This window comes from Pithys albifrons, chromosome 3 (genome assembly GCF_047495875.1).
Source record: "Pithys albifrons albifrons isolate INPA30051 chromosome 3, PitAlb_v1, whole genome shotgun sequence".
NCBI classification, from domain to species: Eukaryota; Metazoa; Chordata; class Aves; order Passeriformes; family Thamnophilidae; genus Pithys; species Pithys albifrons.
The window spans coordinates 11819415-11837551 of NC_092460.1; the positions used below are offsets into that span (position 1 = coordinate 11819415).

The 18137-nt window shown below is 54.2% G+C and overlaps 1 protein-coding gene across 3 annotated transcripts in view; it reads right to left on the reverse strand.

Annotated features, from left to right (window-relative positions):
- PLXNA1 (plexin A1) overlaps positions 1 to 8744 on the reverse strand; it is a 116448-nt gene extending 107704 nt beyond the window's left edge. For 2 of the 3 annotated variants that reach the window (XM_071550472.1, XM_071550474.1), the window contains exon 1: positions 8447 to 8744. The gene's annotated coding sequence lies outside the window, so the exon portion shown is untranslated. Of the gene's footprint in view, positions 1 to 8391; positions 8421 to 8446 lie in introns of those variants that run through there. The other variant, XM_071550473.1, reaches the window with a different exon arrangement.
- Positions 8745 to 18137: the final 9393 nt, after the last annotated feature.

An 18137-nucleotide genomic window follows, 5' to 3' on the forward strand; every position in this document is an offset into this window, starting at 1 on the left:
TTCTACATGCAGCCCACATGCTGGCTGTGTACTTCCCAGGAGAGTGCAGCCCACCTCACTCCAAACCCCTCTGCACCTCTCATGCCACAGGCCCCAAATCAAGGCACCAGGACACACAGGGGACCGTGGCTTCCTACTATCGATACCCACATCACCTCAAGGTTTCAAGCCCCACACTGATGTGAATTTTGCCACCTCAACCAGGATTTTGCCCCCACCTTCAGAGACAAGAAGTCCAGACCAAGTGCCCTGAAGGCCACCTTCCACTTTGGTTTTGGTCCATGCCCTCCCAGACCCTGTTTCTCACATCCCATCAGTCCACTGCCTTCCATAAATGTCCCAAAAAACAGCTTTACTTGCAGAGGTCACCTTGGTCCAGTTGGACCTGCAGAGACGCAGAAGGTCACCGACAAGCCACATTTCCCAACAGGCAGCAGAGAAGTCCATCAAGAAGTCCACAGGCTATCAGCACCCTTCCCTTTTCTGATCTCTCTCCCTGTGACATAACGCATCACTCCTCATTCCCAAACCTATTGTTCCACATCCCTCACTGAGCCAGGGCAGCCACAAACCCATGATGATGATCTTACCCTCCCCAGATTAATGCACCTCTTCCAGCCCAGCTCTCCAGGCTGGGTTTTCCCCTCTGCAACACAAGCGCACACCTCTGCACTCCTGCCTGACTCCACAAGACCCGTGGGAGAGCTGCACTTCCCTCAAATCTCAGAGGGAAACCAGAGAGCTCACACTTAGCAATGAAGCACTGCCACAAGAGCATTCCTGGTTGCTGGACACTCTCCACTCCCAGTAAAGGGAGGTCATTCTGGGGCTGGTTTAATCCCTGCTGAGCTGAAATTCCCAAGCTTCCGCCCAGCCCTGTGCTGACACCAGCACTCACGCTGTCCTGTGGCAAGCTGAGCACAACTGCTACCATAGTTAGTTCTGATTAAAACAGACCACAAAACTTCTCCAAACGAGGTTTCCCAAGCCATGTGTGCTTTTTCTTCCCCTCTCAACCTCCAGTCCTTCCCTCTCTGCCATCCCACTACATGCTGCCTCAAGCTGGAAATTACTCAGGTCCTTGGCTCCGCTTCCCCAGCAGAGATTCCAGCTCAGCATGGCCCCATGTTTTATTTGCCCAAGGTGGAGCTGACCCAGGAGAAGTGAGACAGCCAGAGAGCCAGTGCAGCCTCGTTTGGCAGGGGGACAGGGAGAGAGGGGAAGGGGAAGAGCCCAGAAGTCCACACAGCAACATCACCACAGGGGAACTGCTCTGAGAGTCCATCAGGGGCTTCATTTGCAGCACAACGGGCAAAGGGCATCTGATATGAACAGGGAGGCACCAGGGCAGGGGCTGTGCCCGCACTCTGCTCTCCAATGCACAGTACCAGCACAACCACTCCCCCTGGCACACCCCCACCTCACTGCCCACAGCAAGGGGGTCTCACCACCTAGCCTGGGCAGAGCACACTTCAAAGCATGGATGCAGCTGGCTGGGAGGGAGAGCAGAGCAAGGCTGCTCTTTTCACTGCAGATCCTGGCTGCAGCCCCAACCCATGCAGGACACAGGCACACAGCTATGGCCTGACACCATGCATGAGGGGCTGAGACTTCAACCAGCACCAGCAAAATGGTTCTGCTCCTTTGGAACAAAACCAAGAGGAAGCAGCTGCCAGCCCGTGCCAGGAGGCCTGTCCAAGCAAAAAAATTATCCACTTTCTGCTAATGAAGGTGGCTGGATGGCAGCTCCAGCAAAGTGCTGTCACCCCACAGACGGCCAAGGAGCTATACAAGGCACACTCAGCAGGCCAAAAGACATCCCACTCTGGTGCAAGCTGACACACTGCCCTGGCACGGTCACATCCCTCCCTTCACCCACACACGCACGAGGCTGTGCAGAGCAGGATCTTTCCCGCGTGTGCCAGCAGGGCCGAGGGCACCTCCACAGAGCTGATAAGGAATAATAGTGGTGGTGGTGGAAGCCAGGGCTGCTGGCAGCGTCACGGGGCTCAGTGGCGGCTCTCCTTCAGAAACAGCACTGCCTTCCTGCCTCCCTCCTCCCCCATTTCTTCCCGATGACATCAGCCTGAAAAACAGGTTCTTGACTTCAGCAGGGCTCATCAGGCCGATTCTGGTCCCGTCAGAGACGGGAGAGCCCCCCTTGACTCCAGAAAGGAAATAGCCATCCAGGAGCCGGACATGGAGATAAGTAGCAGCAGGCAGGCAGGGACCCTGCCAGCATACCAACACTTCTAGGAATAAAAACCATGGAGAAGCAGATAGGGGGTGGAGGGAGTGCGACACTGCAGAAGAGATTTAAATATTTTAGAGAGGCCTCAGCAGCTGTAAGCTAGGGCTCACACCCTGTCTCTGACACTGCTCTGCTACAGGGCAGACAGACCCACCCAGCCCAAAAGTAAAATCCCAGAGCTGACTCCAGCTCCCAGAGCCTGACAGCAAGCCCTCAGGCTGGCCAAAATGACAAGACTTAACACTGTCCAGTAAAGCCTTCCGAGTGCCACAGGTCTGGATGTGGACCAGCGGGGAACACGATTCTGCGAAACATCCTGCCCACCAGTCAAGCTCCAAGATTATTTTTAAACTCCTCCTAAAATATTTTTGGGTTTTCCTCTTCCCCTGTTGAAACTAACAGTCTGCACAGGAAGAGCGAAGCAGCCGCCCGTACACAAAGCCCAGCCACATGCACAAAGCAAACAACTTACTGCCATTATAATTACCTGCGATGTTATCAGGAGTTCTGACAGGGTCGGCATTCACAGAAGGAAATGTGGTTTTCACATCATGCCATTGGAAACGTATGTGACCATCCTTCCTCCCACCCTGCCCAAAGAATCAGCTGCCAGAAGCACCCACTTGTGCCAACACAGTGTTAAAGCAGGGGAACAGCCCTTGGACATGGGGCTACATCATGCAGGAAATTTCGTACCCTAACAGAGGAATCTGCCTCTCCTCTTGCCAGGAATTTAGTTCTGCAAGAGAGCTTGAGTATTTTGACATGCAAACAGTTATTTAACTAAGCACATAAAGCAAACGGGCTTGCAGGGCTCCTACAATGGCACCAAGACTCGCCTGGATGGGAGTAGCATCAGATGTGAATCCTCAGAGGATCAAGTCCCAGACACAACTGACGCTACCCCAGAAGGGCTTGGAGCATCCCGGCTTCCCAATAATTGTGGGAAACCAGTCCTGCTCCTAACCCCTCACATGCCGGACCATAGCTCTGCTCCACCAAACTCCCAAGAAATCACAAATCACTCAACATTTATCAGTTCAAAACACCCATGCAATTAGCAGGAATTCTTTTTCCTCCCTCCAGTATAATTATATATGTTTTAATGCAATTACCACCCCTGTATTTTATACTATTAAACAGTAGGCAACCCAAGGAAGAGAGAGGCTTTAATTTTTCTTGGCTTCGCCTTTCTGAAAATAATAGTACATCACAAATAACTCCGGAAGAAGGACTTATCTTTACCCAAAAAAGAAGGAGAGCAGAGAGAAAGCGGGAAGGGGAAATCTCTCAATGGGAAAGTGAGGATTGCAGTGCCTTTCCATGCTACCCTCACCCTCTGGTCCCTACACATACCTATACCTGGAAACTGTCCCTGACACCACAGACAGGACTCGGAAACAGCCTCAGCCTCTGTTCTCCACCACCAACAGAAAGGAAAACTGAATCAAGCAAATGGTTACAGTTACTCAAACCGAGGTCATTAGCCGGATTAAAGCTCCCAAGCTCCGGCCAGCAGCACGGAGAGCAAAGTGCAGCTAAACTGCCCAAATTGGATTACCAACGCTTCCAGGTCTCTACGCCAAGTTAGCCAGCAGATTGCAAGGGGCTCGAGATGGGCAGGTGGGCACTGAGCCCCAGGGCTGATCCACAGGCTGCTAGTAAGGAGGAGGAGAGATGAGGAGATGGTCCCCACAGAGCAGATCACCCTGACCCACACAGCCTTGTCCCTTGCATCCATGGCATGTTCTCACCCCAGGCACTTTCTCCAGCAAAATCCCTCACAATCTCAGCTCAAGGAGCAAAGAGGATATTGCACTCTGGCCCACACCAGGCCCTGAGCTGACCCCAGCAATAAAAAATCTCCTCTGTGGTTCAAGCAGCTCACAAGGGTCTCAGCTCCTACACACAGACCAGCACAGAGTAGCCCACAGGGCAGAGGTGGAGCCTGACAATCTGGATATGGAGTTCTTCCTCCAGACTCAAACCTCTCAGCACACCAGCAACAAAGACAAGGTGTGCCAAGCCTTGGCTAAAGGGAAAATAAACTCTGAAATGCATTTCGTTCAAGTTTTTAAATGGTGGTTTCTACCAGGAAAAAAGGCTGGAGACAGCCACAGAATAGGGATGCTCAGAGAAGCAAGGCAAACAAGGACACCTTTCCATGCCGGCCGCACTCTGATGAACCCGTGGAAAGATGTGTGTTTTGGCTACACCACACGCTGAGTGCAAGGGAGAAGAGCCAGGACTGTCCATGCCTGGCAATGAAACCATCAGAACTTACTTTCTGGTTGGAGTTTTTTTCCTCCATGATGGCTAAGATGTTTGCTCAAACTTGACTTCCAAGCATAGCTGCAGGACCATGTTGGGATATCTACACTGCCTCCATGCTGCATCCTGGCAGGACTAAGAGGGTTGAGGCTGTGGGTCAGAGATGGTGTCAGAACACACATGTTCTCACCAAGTGCCATATATTTGTAGTGGGATGTTCCCCACAGCACTGACCGGAACATTTCAAAGGCTACAGAGAAGAAGCTGGTTGTCTCCATTCTAAAGCCAAACCAGCCACCTCAGCACTGGATGGTGGCAAACATTCTCACTCCTCCTCATTTTGCATGGAGACACAGCACTCTGCACCTTGCTAGGAAAAGGAGCTCCAATCCACTCAGGAGAGGTAAGGGGTTGTGGCCCATGTTGAACCAAGCTCCATATCACCTGTGATTCCTTGCCCTTGGGCATTCCTCGACACACATGAGCACACCACCAAACACTGGCCAGGAGCCCCCTGCCCACTGGTTTCTTCCATACAGCACAGCAATACTTAAGGACAACTTGGAAGAGCCATTCATGGACCACAGACAGCACCAAACCAAGGTCCCAACACATACAACCCATCAGCCCAGGTCAATGCAAAATCCAAGCTTACAGGCAGTGAGGATGGCATATGGGCATTAGAGTGACCCATGTCCACCTTCCCATCGTTGTACACAGGGATGGCAGCACCTCTGCTATCCTGGCTCTTCCAAAGTCTCCCTTCCTTTTGTTGAACCAGAGATGCCAACAAACATGACTGAGTCTTCATTGTAAACACAAATAACCAAAGCACTGAAACACCCTCCACGGAAAGGCAGTCACAACAAAGCCCAACGGGACTCGAGCAGAAGCCCGATGCTGCAGGCAAGGCTCCCCCTGGTTTGGAGGCAGCCGGCAGTGCCAGCACGGCAGCACCAGACACTCCTGCTCGCAAATTCCCAGCTCAGGGCTGAGTCCGGCTCTCGGCAGCACTTAGAGCTACAGACAGGAGCAAGGCCGGCAGCAACAAAGGCTCTGACCCGCACTCAACCTAGAGAATAGAACACGTACAAGTTCCCTTTACTAAGTCCGATCCCCGGGCCGGATCCTTCCCTTTGTTCAGCAGATATGGAACCCAGCAAACCCACCGAAATAAACGATCTGGTGCGACACTTACAGCAGGGAGCAGGGCAGGGGCCAGTCCCGGCTGCTGCCGCCATGGAGGAGGGGAGGCAGCCCTGCCAGAACGCAGCAGCGCCGCTTTATTACCCTCTTCCATTTCGGCTGCGCAGAGCTCCGGCGAAACAGCGCTCGCCGGGAGTCGCCGACATGGCCCTCGGCCCCGTCTCCAATGGAGTTCAGAGGAGTTTGTTTCCCTCTCGCAGGGCACTGCCTTTCTCGGGGAGAGGGCTTTGTGTGGCTGAGCTCAAGGGCTCTGCTCCGCAGCTCCGTGCACAGTCCGAGCATGCACGAAGGCAGATGCCTCCGCTCTGCTCCAAATCCGATGCTTCTATTAAAAAAAAAAGCCAAGAGAGGAAAACTCTCACCGATACCGCTATCACCGTGCTAACAAAGACAATGTCGCCAAAACTTTAATCCTCGGGGTAGCAACTGCTGAGAGCCGAGCCACCCACTAGAGCAGAAGCCAGCCAGCCCCTGGCGCTGCCTCCCCGCAGCCCCTCGGGAGCAGCGAGCGCATCCAGGCTTGCCGCTCTCGGAGGAACAGCATCAGCAGCTAAAGCCGCAGGCGGATGGGAAGCACCAAATCACACACATGATCGGGTATTTTAAATCCAAACTTCCTTACCAGCCTTCCTTACGGCCCCGTGTCCCCACACCACTGCCGGCACCGGCATCCACCGGCACCAGCAGATCGCGTGGCGGTGAGCGGGGAGAAGAAAAAGCCTTCCCTCCTTGTATCCACTTAAGAAATTAGCCATGCATCCTCCCAGAGGCTTCTGCCCCACTGCTTTTCCTTGGCTTCTCCACCTTTCCGCCCTGTTCGGTCACCAGTGTCTTGAGAGACAGACATCGAGTCACTCATTTTACCCACTGAGTATATACAAAAGACCCTGGGATTGTTCAGGAAGCAATTAGCCGCTGTTCAGAGGAAAATGGTGTTTTCAAATGGATAACCTTTGATGTAGTCAATAGCCTCAGCTCCTCTTTTTTTTTTCTTTTTTTTTTCTTCTTGCAGCCGCACACAAAAGAAATGAAAAAATGAAAAATGAAAAAAAGAAATCCAGCAAAAGGCTGGTAATTCCCCTCGACACAGCTCTCGCTCAGCAAAAAGCGATTTTCTCGCAAGCCGGTGGAAAAGCAGCTTGCTCATCTGCCCAACTTTTCTCCCCTCCGCGTCCCAGAGCATACGAGAAGAATCATGAATATTCATCCCCCCTTTAGCAGGTTCTGCTTTTGTTTTGTCCTCCCAAAGCAGGAGGCACAGGGGAGCTAACAAGTGAGGTTAATGCCTGTCTTTTCTCTCCCATCCGTCTCCTCTTTAACCAGTGACCTTCATGTTAAACCCTGTTTACACACCAGCCCCCCTCCCCTGGCTCCCCCCACCCCGGCGCTCGGCCAGGGGCAGAAGGAAGAATTTTCCCGCAAGGAAGATGAGGGGGGAGAAGGGATTGCGGGATTTCGGGATTTATTTCGGCATGCTACAGAAATTTTGCAAATCCCTTCCCGATCGCACGCCGGAGCTGCCGTGCGTGTTCGTTCCCTGGGCAGAAATGGGAAAGGGCTAAGGACACCGAGCACGCAGCTGGCTTTATCGCCACCTTCCACGTTCATATCGGCGGCGGGAGCCGAGCACCGGCGCTCAGCCCCGCGCACAGGTACCGCAGCCTCCCACGCCTCGCTCGGAGGTGCCCAGCGCTGCGCTGCCAAACTACAGCGCGATCACAATAGTAATGATCATAAGAAGGGCGACGGCAGCCATCCCACCCCAACCCATCACATCCCATCCCACCTCGCAGGGCATCCCCGGCATCCTCTCCGCCGGTGGCTGAAGAACGGGCAGCGCGGAGGGAACGGCGGCGCCACGGGCTCCGGGGCGAGTCCAGCCCGGATGCCGCTCACCGCGCCCCGGCGGGATGCGGGGATGTGGAGCAGCGAGAATGCGTAAATGGATGTGGGGTAGCACGATGCAGGAATGGCAGGGGCGGTGAATGTGGGGCAGCGCGATGCGAGGATGGCAGCAGGAACACGGGGCTCCGCGGACACAGGGATGACAGCGAGAATGGGGGGTGGCAGGGGGGCGGCAGGGCAGGGCAGCTGCGGGATGAGGGCCGGCGAGCCCGGGAAGGCTGCGCCCCGCTCACGTCTCCAGCAGTGCCGGACGCGGGTGGGCTGCGGGGCGGCGAGGCTGGGGCAGCGAAGCCGCCGGGAGCCGGGCGGGCTGCAGTGGGCAGGGAGGCGGCCGAGCCCCGCAGCTACCCTGGGCAAGGAGGAACCCCCGGATCCCCGCGGGACCGCCCCGGCCCCACTAGCTCCGCGCAGCGAGGCGGCCCCCACCGCGTGCAGCCCGCACCTGCCCGGTGCCGGCGCCCGCCCCGGGACCCACGCGGGACGTGGGGCGGATAAAGAAAGAGGCTCGGTCCCGGAGGGCTTTTGTCCCCCCGCGGGAGGAGCCACGGGGCGCAATGCGGGCTGGCCCCGGGCGGCAGCAGCGCGGCCCTGCCCGACCCAGCCCAGCACTGCCCAGCCGCCGCGGCCCCTCCGCGCCCCTCGACGGGGCCGCCCTGCCCTGCCCGGGCCAGCCCCGCCGCCGCGGTGGCGAGATAAAGCCAAACATTTTTTGGGGAGGTGGCGATAAAAGCCAAATCCGCGTTATTTTCGTAACAAACCGGCCGATCGGACGCATCGCGCGCCGCGCCCGAAAGTTGCAGCCTGGTTACTCACGGCTCCGGTCCCCGCTCGCCTCCGCCGTGCCAGCCATAACTGCATTCCACACCGAGCCGCCCGCCGGGCCGCCGCCGCCGCCGCCGCCGCCGCCTTCTCCGCCGCCGCCTCCCTCTGCTCCGTCCCCTCCTCCTCCTCCTCCTCCGCACCCGCCTCCCCTCGCCGCTGCCGCCGCCGCCCGGGGCTCCGCGCCCGCCTCGCTCGCGCCGCCGCCGCCGCTGCCCCGCATGAATGGGACGGGGCGCGGGGCCCCGACGGAACACTCCCCGCCGCGCGCGCGCCCGCCCCGCACCGGCGGCGCGAGGGGAGGGGGGGAAACGGGGGCGCGCCCGCACGCGCCGCCTCCAGGGGGCGACAGAGGGGCGGAGGGACAAGGGGAGGGGGTGAGGGGCGGGGCCGCCACGCCCCCCTCGGGCGCCTTAAAAGGGCGATGCCGCTCGGGAGTGGGGAGGGCGTGTGACTAAAAGCGGTGATGGAGAGGTGGGGACCAGACTGTCATCGTGCCAGCCCCCATGTCTCTCCCTGGAGGGAGCCGTGCCACCCTGCCTGACCCCTGCAAGGAGTCTTGCGTGTTTGGGTAGGCCTACCCGAAATGCTCCATCACATAGCTGTCAGGTAGCGACCTTTGTAAAGGCCAGCAGGAGTAAAAACAGTATTTGGCGTCGGGAGAGCCACTGATTTAAGGAACAACCCTTGGGATGGAAAATGCAGTGAATGGCTCTATCCAGACTTCCCCATTAGGCGATGGAACTGCAGATGGTTATGGTTTACTGGGACCCCCCATGTCCTGCAGCAATCAGTGCAAGGTGGCTTGTGCACCCAAGTTTTCAGGGGTACAACCACCCAGATCTTCATCCCCACCAGCTCTCAACACTGGGATGTTTTGCCCCTTAGACAGACATACCATGGGAGTTTGGGAGTTCCCTTATCCATGATAGAAGGTGTGAGGTCACCCCGTGCAGTCACACATGTAGATCTCTCGTCTCAGCATGCCAGCAGGTGTGTGTGTGTGTCTCCATGTGGGCTGAGCTACAAACACGTAGCAGCTCCTTGCCCTTTGTGACAGAACTATCTCCTGAAGCTGCGGAGATGGGGAGCCCTCTTCAGCAGGAGCACCACAGGGAACTTTGGGAGAACAGGAGGCACCTGCTGAATCTCAAGCACCAGAACAGAGAAGAAAATGGACACTCAGAACCTCCAGCACAGGTAGGGAGGAAAACAGAGGAGAAAAAGGATGATTTGGCTGAGTTCAACACCAGAGATGCACTTCTCTTCCAGCCCTCAGCACCTCAACATTCACACATTACTCAGACCCCACCTGAGAGCAAAGATGATGTCCCTGCAACTTGGACAACAGGATTTTCTCCTCACTTATTCCCCCATCCTGCCCTCACCAGTATCCATCTCCAGGAGGCCAAGGAGCTGGGAAAAGGCACGTTCCCCCAGGGCACGGCGTCGGTGCCTACCATTCTCCCACCCCTTGTTTGTGCACAGACACACATGGGGCCCAGACTTAAAAGCTTTCGAGACACAGAAGACATCATCATGCTCTGCCGGCAGGGAAGTGGCTGGGATTTGGATCACTTCCCCCAGACTGAAAGAAACACTTCTCCTTTTTTTTTCTTCTCCTCGAAGAGACTAAATTTAGTGAATTCCTTTCACATTAAAAACTTGTCAGGTATTCACATCCAAAGAGGCTGCTGCTCCTGTCTCTCAGGGGAGTTACTGAGACAGCGAAACCTCTTAAACGAATAAAGAAGAAGGGAGAGATATTCAGACAATCTCCCACCACTGCTTTTAAATTCGTTCTCTCCCAGGGCTGGTGCATGGGCATTTTGGTCCCACAGCTGCCATCTCTTGCTGCAGAGACAAGAGGAGAGGGATGAATTTTCCCTCCCCAGAGCAGGGCTGAGCGACACAGCAGTACCAACCTCTGGCCCTGCGCTCCCATTCCTGTGTGCCCCTGGGATGGGAAACTGTGGCGATTTATTTTTGCTGAAAGATGGATTGTCCACATCCATCCAGTGACAAGGGGAACCAAGGTGGTGGAGCTGAGAAAAGAACTGAGGGTGCACCCTGAGCCACCAGTGAGGGTCCAGCCCTGACAGAAGGGAATAAAACAAGATAGCAAGAAAATCCAAGAACTCCCATGCAGGAGCCCAGTACATCCTGAGCTGGCAGGGTAGATCCCAGGATTGTACAGGGTGGGAAGCAGCCTCGGGCTCGCAGTGACCCACAGAGCTCATGAGGCTGGTCCAGTGGCTCATCTGACACCATGCCCGGCGGGCAATGGGACACGCTTGTCACTCACATGGCTTCCCCCCATGCCTGGGCAACTCACCCCCGCAGAGAGACCCTCGTTATCTCAGGAAACTTGGCCTTTTATCCTGCCTCCCACGGGGCTTCAATTGCTCTGTTCCTCCCTATAAACCTCCCTGCGCGTCCTCACCCCCCTTCCCCAGCAGACCCTGCGGGCTGACAGCCTCGTCGTGCCCCGAGGACAGCAGCTTGAGTGGCACCTCAAAGGCACTACAGAGCTCCACGCTCGGCAGGGTGCTGGGAAGAGGGGCTGGAGGCAGAAGGTGGCTCCAGTGGCAGCTGGACCCAAATCCCAGCCATGAGGAGCAACGGGTTCACCCGTCTCCTTATTATGCTGAACGCTGACTCAGCGCTTCTTCCCTACGACTTTGACCAAAATTACATTGAGACACAATCTGTTCTTGGTGTGTCTGGGGTGCTTTCCCTACTTTACCGAAGAGACCAAGGGGCATTTTCTTCTCTAAAAGCAGCCTGACAACTACTTTGTCAAAACCAGAAACTAACTGGGAGAAGACTGGGTTGCTGGAGAGAGCCCAGAGAGATGGGAAGGCTCTTCTGCTCCACTCACTGGATTAACCCAGACGGTGAGGCAGCAAACACTGATGATTTTTTCAACTGCTTGCAATTTTTGACTTTTAAAAATTTCTGCTAAAAGGCAGAGTTCTGCATGGTGCACCCAGGTCCTCATGTACAACACCTCCCTTAGTTATCACGGGCTGTCACAAAATGACCCACCCCGAACCTGCAACGCTGGTATAAACCCCCTGCACTGAACAGCAACATACAGGGATGAGAGAAAGCCAGTGGTTTCAGCCCAGAAGCTTTTGGGCTGTGAAATCTGGCTGGCCCAGAGAACAGTCTGGAACCCAAATGCAGGAGCTGCAGACCTTCAGACCCACACTCTGCATTCCACTCTGCCCAGCCAGTCCCAAGGGATCCCCACCAAGGGCATGGGCACCAGGAGGGGATCAGCTGTGCCCAGATGGCAGCAATGGGTTTTTTCCCTCATTCCATCCTCACAGACATCTTTGCTAATCCTGCCCCAGGAACAGAAAGTCTGGGCAGCTGGCTGGGGAGCAGCACTGGGTCCAACCAGAGGGTTTGTCAAAGTTTTCCGGGAGGCATCAGCAGCTCTTTAAGCTTTTTGACAGCCAAGATAACAAACTGTGTCTGCAGAGCTCTGGGGATCCAGGGTGGAATTAAAATGGGTAATGAATAGAGCCATTTCAGGGAATCACAGCTGCAGAGGCATGAAGGGCAGTGGGCAAAAGGTGCTGGAGAGGCACATGGGGAAATGATGCAGGGTAGCACAGGAGCTGTCACCAAGGCAGCAGCATTCCTTCTCTCCCTGCTCTGCCCAGGAAGGAAGGCGTTTTGCTTCCTATCAATGCAGCATTTATCCTGTACCTGCTGCTACAGGTACCCTGCAGATCACTGGGGTCCACAAAGGAGCAGGCAGCCCCTTCCTCCACCCCGTCATGCCCATGTTTCTTGAAATGGGGAATTTTCTGTCAGAGGCCTTGATAGGCTGGCAGCACCACTTTTAATTTCAACAAGAAGAGAATCTTCTTGAAGCGGAGCAGGAGAAAGAGAGGTCTGGGAGGATCTTTGTGTCCCCAGCATGTCACACTGGTAGTGATGCACCCTTTGATTTGAGAAGAGGTTTGGTGGGATGAGTGCCGGGAACTGTGGTTGTGGAACATGCTCTGGGGGCCCCTGCCAGGTCTGCAATGGGAGGTCAGTCTGGGCACCATGTGGGACCCAGGGGAGGACACGCAGCTGCAATGAGAGAGGATGGACACCCAGTGGGATGGCCTGCTCTGCTCATCTCAAAGCTGATCCCCAGCTCCTAAATGACTTGCCTGACCGATGACTCTGTATCCGCCAGCCAACCAATCATGCATGCACCAGTCCTTACCCAATGTGCAGGGAAGTCCTGCAGAGATCCCCTCTGGCCATACCTGCTCCGGCTGAGCTCCTTCCCAGCTCCTTCAGTCCTCAGCTCTGTGACTCATGATGGTGCTTAATTAGCAGGATGCCTGATGCAGACACCTGTCAACTCCTCCGAGACAACCAGCATTTCACGTTAGCTGCCCCGGGGCTGTTCGGCAGGAACAGCTCACTCTCTGTATTGATATTCCTTCATCTCAGCCTATTTTCCAAGCCATCAAGCTGCCATCTCAACCCTCCCAGGCCCAGCAATGCTGGGGAAAGCAGCCTTGTGTCCATCAGCTCCAGGACACTGATCCTACCTTTGCAGCTGTTCCGGAGTGCTGGGACAGCTTTGTGCTTCCCCCAGCAGCCCAGTGTCCCTGCACAGAGTACACCCAGCACAGACTTTGAGTCAGGGCAATTTTGAAGATAGGAAAAAAGTCATTGCCCAGGTTCCCAGGTCCACAAAGTCTCCAAGATGCAGCCCTTCACCACAGTGGATGTGGCATCACCACCCCAGCCATGTTGTAGGGACACCCATCCCACTGGGAATCACAGCAACAGCCAGTAGAAGAGACATGGCTGCTTTGATTTATTGCAGCTGGCAGAAGGGCAAGGTGCCATAAACAGCACATTTCGGGCCAGGGACGTTTTGCAGTGCAGGGCTGGGTCCTGCAGAGATTACCTGGGACGTGCTGAGGTTCACGGCCAGTCTTACAAAGACAGATTGACCAAACAGTTCTAACTGAGGTATAAACAGTTTCCCTGCTAATTGCAAAAAGTGTTAACTCTGAAACCTGATGGTCAGTAACCTAAGGTCAGTGCTCATCGCCTTGGCTTGCCTGTCACCAGCTGGAACCAGGCAGAGCATTCCTCCTGGGGAAACTTTGTGTCCTTCAGAGCACTCCTCCACACCTCCTCTGCCTTAGACCACTGTACTGCTGCCCATTCCCATCTGCTCCGTACTCTCCCTCACCAGGGCCAGCTGAGGACCACTTTCATGGAGCAGATTCACATCTTCCCTCACTATTAGGATGACGTGTGTCACTGTCCACTTCCTAAAGGCTTTCTGGTCCTCCATGAGTTCCAGAAGCAGAGATGGTGTGGTCAGCATGTGTTAGGGCAAAGGGGGAGATGCAGTGGTCTAAGAACATCCCCCCCCCCCCTTCCCTTTTATCAATGGAGAGAAGACAAAAAATTACACAATTAAGACTGGATGATGCATCAGCCAGTCTAAACTTCAAGTCATAGTTGCCCCTGCTTCTAAGTGGCAGGCTCCAGCTCCAGGATGGCTGTTTTCCCCATGACTCAAGTCATGGAAAGATCAACACCAAATCCTTTGGCAGTTCAAAAATTCATCTCTGTCACATGGAACAAGTGGGTGGCCACGAGACACCAAGGAGTCCCTTCCCTTTCTCCAGTACCCATGTAAAATTAAAATGGACAAGGAAGAAGCTGCTGTAAATAATGCATTCGTGGTGCACTACACGGCTTTAGGAGCACATATTCATTGTCTAGTCTTATTTAAAGAAACCCAGCCCTGCCTGAGTCATTAAAAATGTATCCTGGTTTCAGCTTCATCCCATATACACTCACCACTGTGAAGCAGGTGGCTCGGTGGCTGTTTTCATGCCTTCCCTCTCTCAGCTGGTCCTGAGCAGCCTCATGCTGTTACTAGCAAGGCCCTCGGGTCAAATGAAAAATTCACGCACTTGGCATCAGCCGTTTTCCATCCCTGTGCTCCCTGCTCCTCCCTCACACCTGGGCCCAAAGACCCACTCTCTGCCACTGTCTCCCAGACTCCATCAGCATCCTCTGAGCCAATGAAGCACTCTAATGAGACATGCTAAGTCCCAGAACAGCAACAGCATCAATCCCAACACTTTTCCACCCCACTGCCTTCTCCCCACCTCAGTCTGGCCAGTCTTAATTTTCCACATGTTCCCCTTGCTCACACACTGCATCTTCCCCCACCCACAGCCCAACACACTGTAGGGTTCACTAGCTCTTGGCTGGATGTTAAGAGGTGGTGGGAGCCAAGCCCACAGTGAGGCACTTTCCCCCACAGCATCTTTCTGCCTTCCTGGAGACGACACCATTGGCTGTCTTAAGACCCACAGGCTGTGATGTTTTTTGCTCTTCATTTTCATTCCAGGGATGCAGTGCCCAAAGTTGGCATCTTGCATAGCTCCAGTCAGGCACCAGAGGGAATTTGTTTTAGCCTTGGTGCTCTGGAAATGGTGGCTGGGGGTGAGGAGGAGAGACTAGACCCAAGGTTGGGAATGAGAAGAAGGTGAAGTCACTCAGTGTCTGGCTGACACTCACCATGTGCCATTGAACAACCAGGTGGCTACAAGTCCGAGCATCTCATTAATGGGCCAGTGCTCTCATCCCTTCGCTGAGCCACAACTAAACTATCTATACCCACTCTTACAAGGACAGACAGGCTACCCCAGGGCTCTCCCATCTGACCAAAGGCAGAGCCATCAAACTGTGCTTAGCCCTTCTCTGCCTGTCAGAGGGAGCTTGTGGGTGACCACAAGCACATGTTGGACCACAGCAAAGCCTGGGGCACAGGCATTATCCTCACCTTGTAATACACATCCCTGCTTGCTGCTCCCTGTCTCCTCCTGTCTGGGAAGCACTGGAGGCAAAACCCGGGGTGGGATAAGCTGGCAGCATCACTCAGACACATGGACACCCACCCACATGCACATAGCCTGCACCCGCCCGGGCACCCACCTGGATCCTTCACATCCCTCCCCGTTGAGCAGCTCCTCCAGAGACACTGCAGGAAAACCTGGGAGATAACACATGCCCGTGACATTAGCAATTAGGGAACATTAATTATAATAATAATAATTATCAGAAAATAGCATTTTTATGGCACAATATTATGCTGAAAGATTTACAACATACTGAATCATGAAGTTCGTAATTAAAGTTATTTCAGTTTCTAATTTTGCTTTAATTCTATTCCAATAAAAGATAGGATAAATATACCTTAAGAAAATCTGCAGAAACCATTACTTAAGGCAATTTCCCTGTATAGTGATGTTATATTGCAGCACAAAAGTCCCTTGAGGAGCATCACAAACCTCGGTGAGGAAGAAGTGTCCAGCCCTGGGAAATACCAAGCTCCGCAAGCCTAGCCCCAGGGCAGCAGGGCACTGCAGCCTGAAGGCACCAGCAGCCTCTTGGCCTGAACTTCCCAGTCACAAGCTCTCCCAAAGTGGTTCTGTACATCATTGTGTTTCTTCTGCTGATGGGATGGGAGGAACTGAGAGCCTGGTACCCACCAGGCAGCCACAGGAAGAGATGAACTGGGTTTATTTCTCACGCTTCTGGAAGAGTCCTGGCATCACCACTACACACTCAATGCTGCTGGGATGCAGCAGGGATGTTTCATTCCAGCTCTGACTTCAGTCTGTGCACCTGCAACAGTGGGTAGGAGAGAGGAGGCAAAAAAAGGATCCAAATCATAGTCTTCTGTGGGAAAAGTATTATTGACTAAAGCGGTTTTACCGATTTGAAACCCAACCTGCAATTGTTTTGCAAGAAAAGGAAAAAAAAAAGAGGGAAATTCTTTAGACATGGTCAAAGCTCTGCGTCTTGGAAGAGATATCACCATTGTAAAAGGATTTTTCAGTTCCATCTCATGAATAAGGAATAAACCCCATAACATTAACAAAGCCAAAATTAAAATACAAAGCCCAATGCCTGCTCTGACTGCCTTGTATCCTGCAGCACAGGAATTCTGCAACAATTTTATCACCCCACTCCCTGAGATACATTTTGGAATCTTAGGCTCTCTACCCAAGCAAACAAATCCAGACTCCGCTTTGCTGTACTGGCACTGTAAGCCCACTGGAGTTGTGCTGGTTCAGCCATTCCCATCTTGATGCCCCACTGCATTAGGAGACCTGGGGCCACCTTCAGCTGGTCCGAGCCCCGCTCACCTGGGAACTGCATCCTACTCTCACTGCCAACTCTGAATGGCACAAGAGGAGGGAAGGGGAAAGGATGAGCTGAAGGGCTTGGGAAGCCATTAAACCTCCAACACCATCCCCATGTACCAGGCAGCCCTGGCTGTGCCTCAGAAAAAGCCAGCACAGGGAGTAAGCAGCTGAAGGTCCATCACATGCATCGGTTGAGAGTCAGCATGGACCAGCGAGCATGTTGCTGTCTTGTGGTGGCCATACTCATTTGATTTGAAAGCCAGGGGACCTGTCACATCCTCTTGCCCAGAATGTTGTCCCCACTTGCTGCCTTTAAGGAGTCCCCTCCTCCAGCAGTCTAACATTAGGGCAAATCATCACACCGATGGCACAGCTGCAGGGCAGGCTGGAGGACCTTCCACCTCCTTAGCTGTGCCCCTGCCCAAAGCACTCAGCATGGCTGACTGCCTCTGAGCTCAGCCTGAGCTCCACTCCACCAGAAGCCCCCCTGGGACTAAATTTCTTCATAATTAATTTAAATGCCTCTGTGCATCGTGCTGCCCACTGGCGCTTCCCCAGCACAGATTACTCACCTCGCTGCGGACACAGGGAACGTTACAAGAGGGTCTGGAAGACAAGAGGTCTTGGCTCCCTGACAGTCCATAACTGATGGCTGGTTTGGGAGGCAGCTTAGGCAATGGCAGTTCTCAGAAAAGCAGCAGGTCTGCCAGCGGGTGATCCCGGCACCCACACTCCCAGAAGGCTGGGAGGGAGACAGGAACTCCCCAAAAGCCAAGCAGGGATGGTGGGGTGTGCATTTGAGGGAAGGGTGAAGGCTTTAACTAGAAGAGGTGCCTATATTGCCAGCAAGGTCTTTAATTGATTCTGGGAGAGTGATTTCTAAATTATATCCTGATGTGTACTCTGCAATCGATAAATGCATTAAAGGAAGGAGCCTGCGTGCCCTGGGTTGTGCTGCTCCACACCATCCCCACAGCGCATCCCCGGCTCTGTGCCCTGCTGGGCTGCAGAGGAATCCCTGTGAGCAGCAGGGCTGGGCACTGCAGCAGCTGGGGAAGAGCCCCATGGAGCATCCCTCTCCAGGCAGGTACCTCTCACCTAGGAAGGATGCAGGCATCCTGAAATACCGACTTCTTCAAGGGTAGGTGCCAAAGTTTGGTGTCAGAGAGAGACACAAGCCTCCCTCTGCCACACGGGGATGGTGCTTCCACTGCAGTCCTGAGCAGCTCTTCTTACCCTGCTCCCCATCTCCTGGGTACTTCTTACAAACTGATTTGATCTGGAAAGCCAACAGCAAGGCAGAGTGGTCCTTTCCATAAGGATGTGCCAGAAATCCTGAAGAGCTTAGTTGCCTGCCTATTTTAGGATGACAGATTTAGGAAGGGGTTTACCATCTTTAGGAAAGGGTTAGTGATTTGAAGAAGCTGCCTGGAAATTCCTGCTCTCCTTGCACACTCCCCTGGCACATCCCTGCTGCCCAA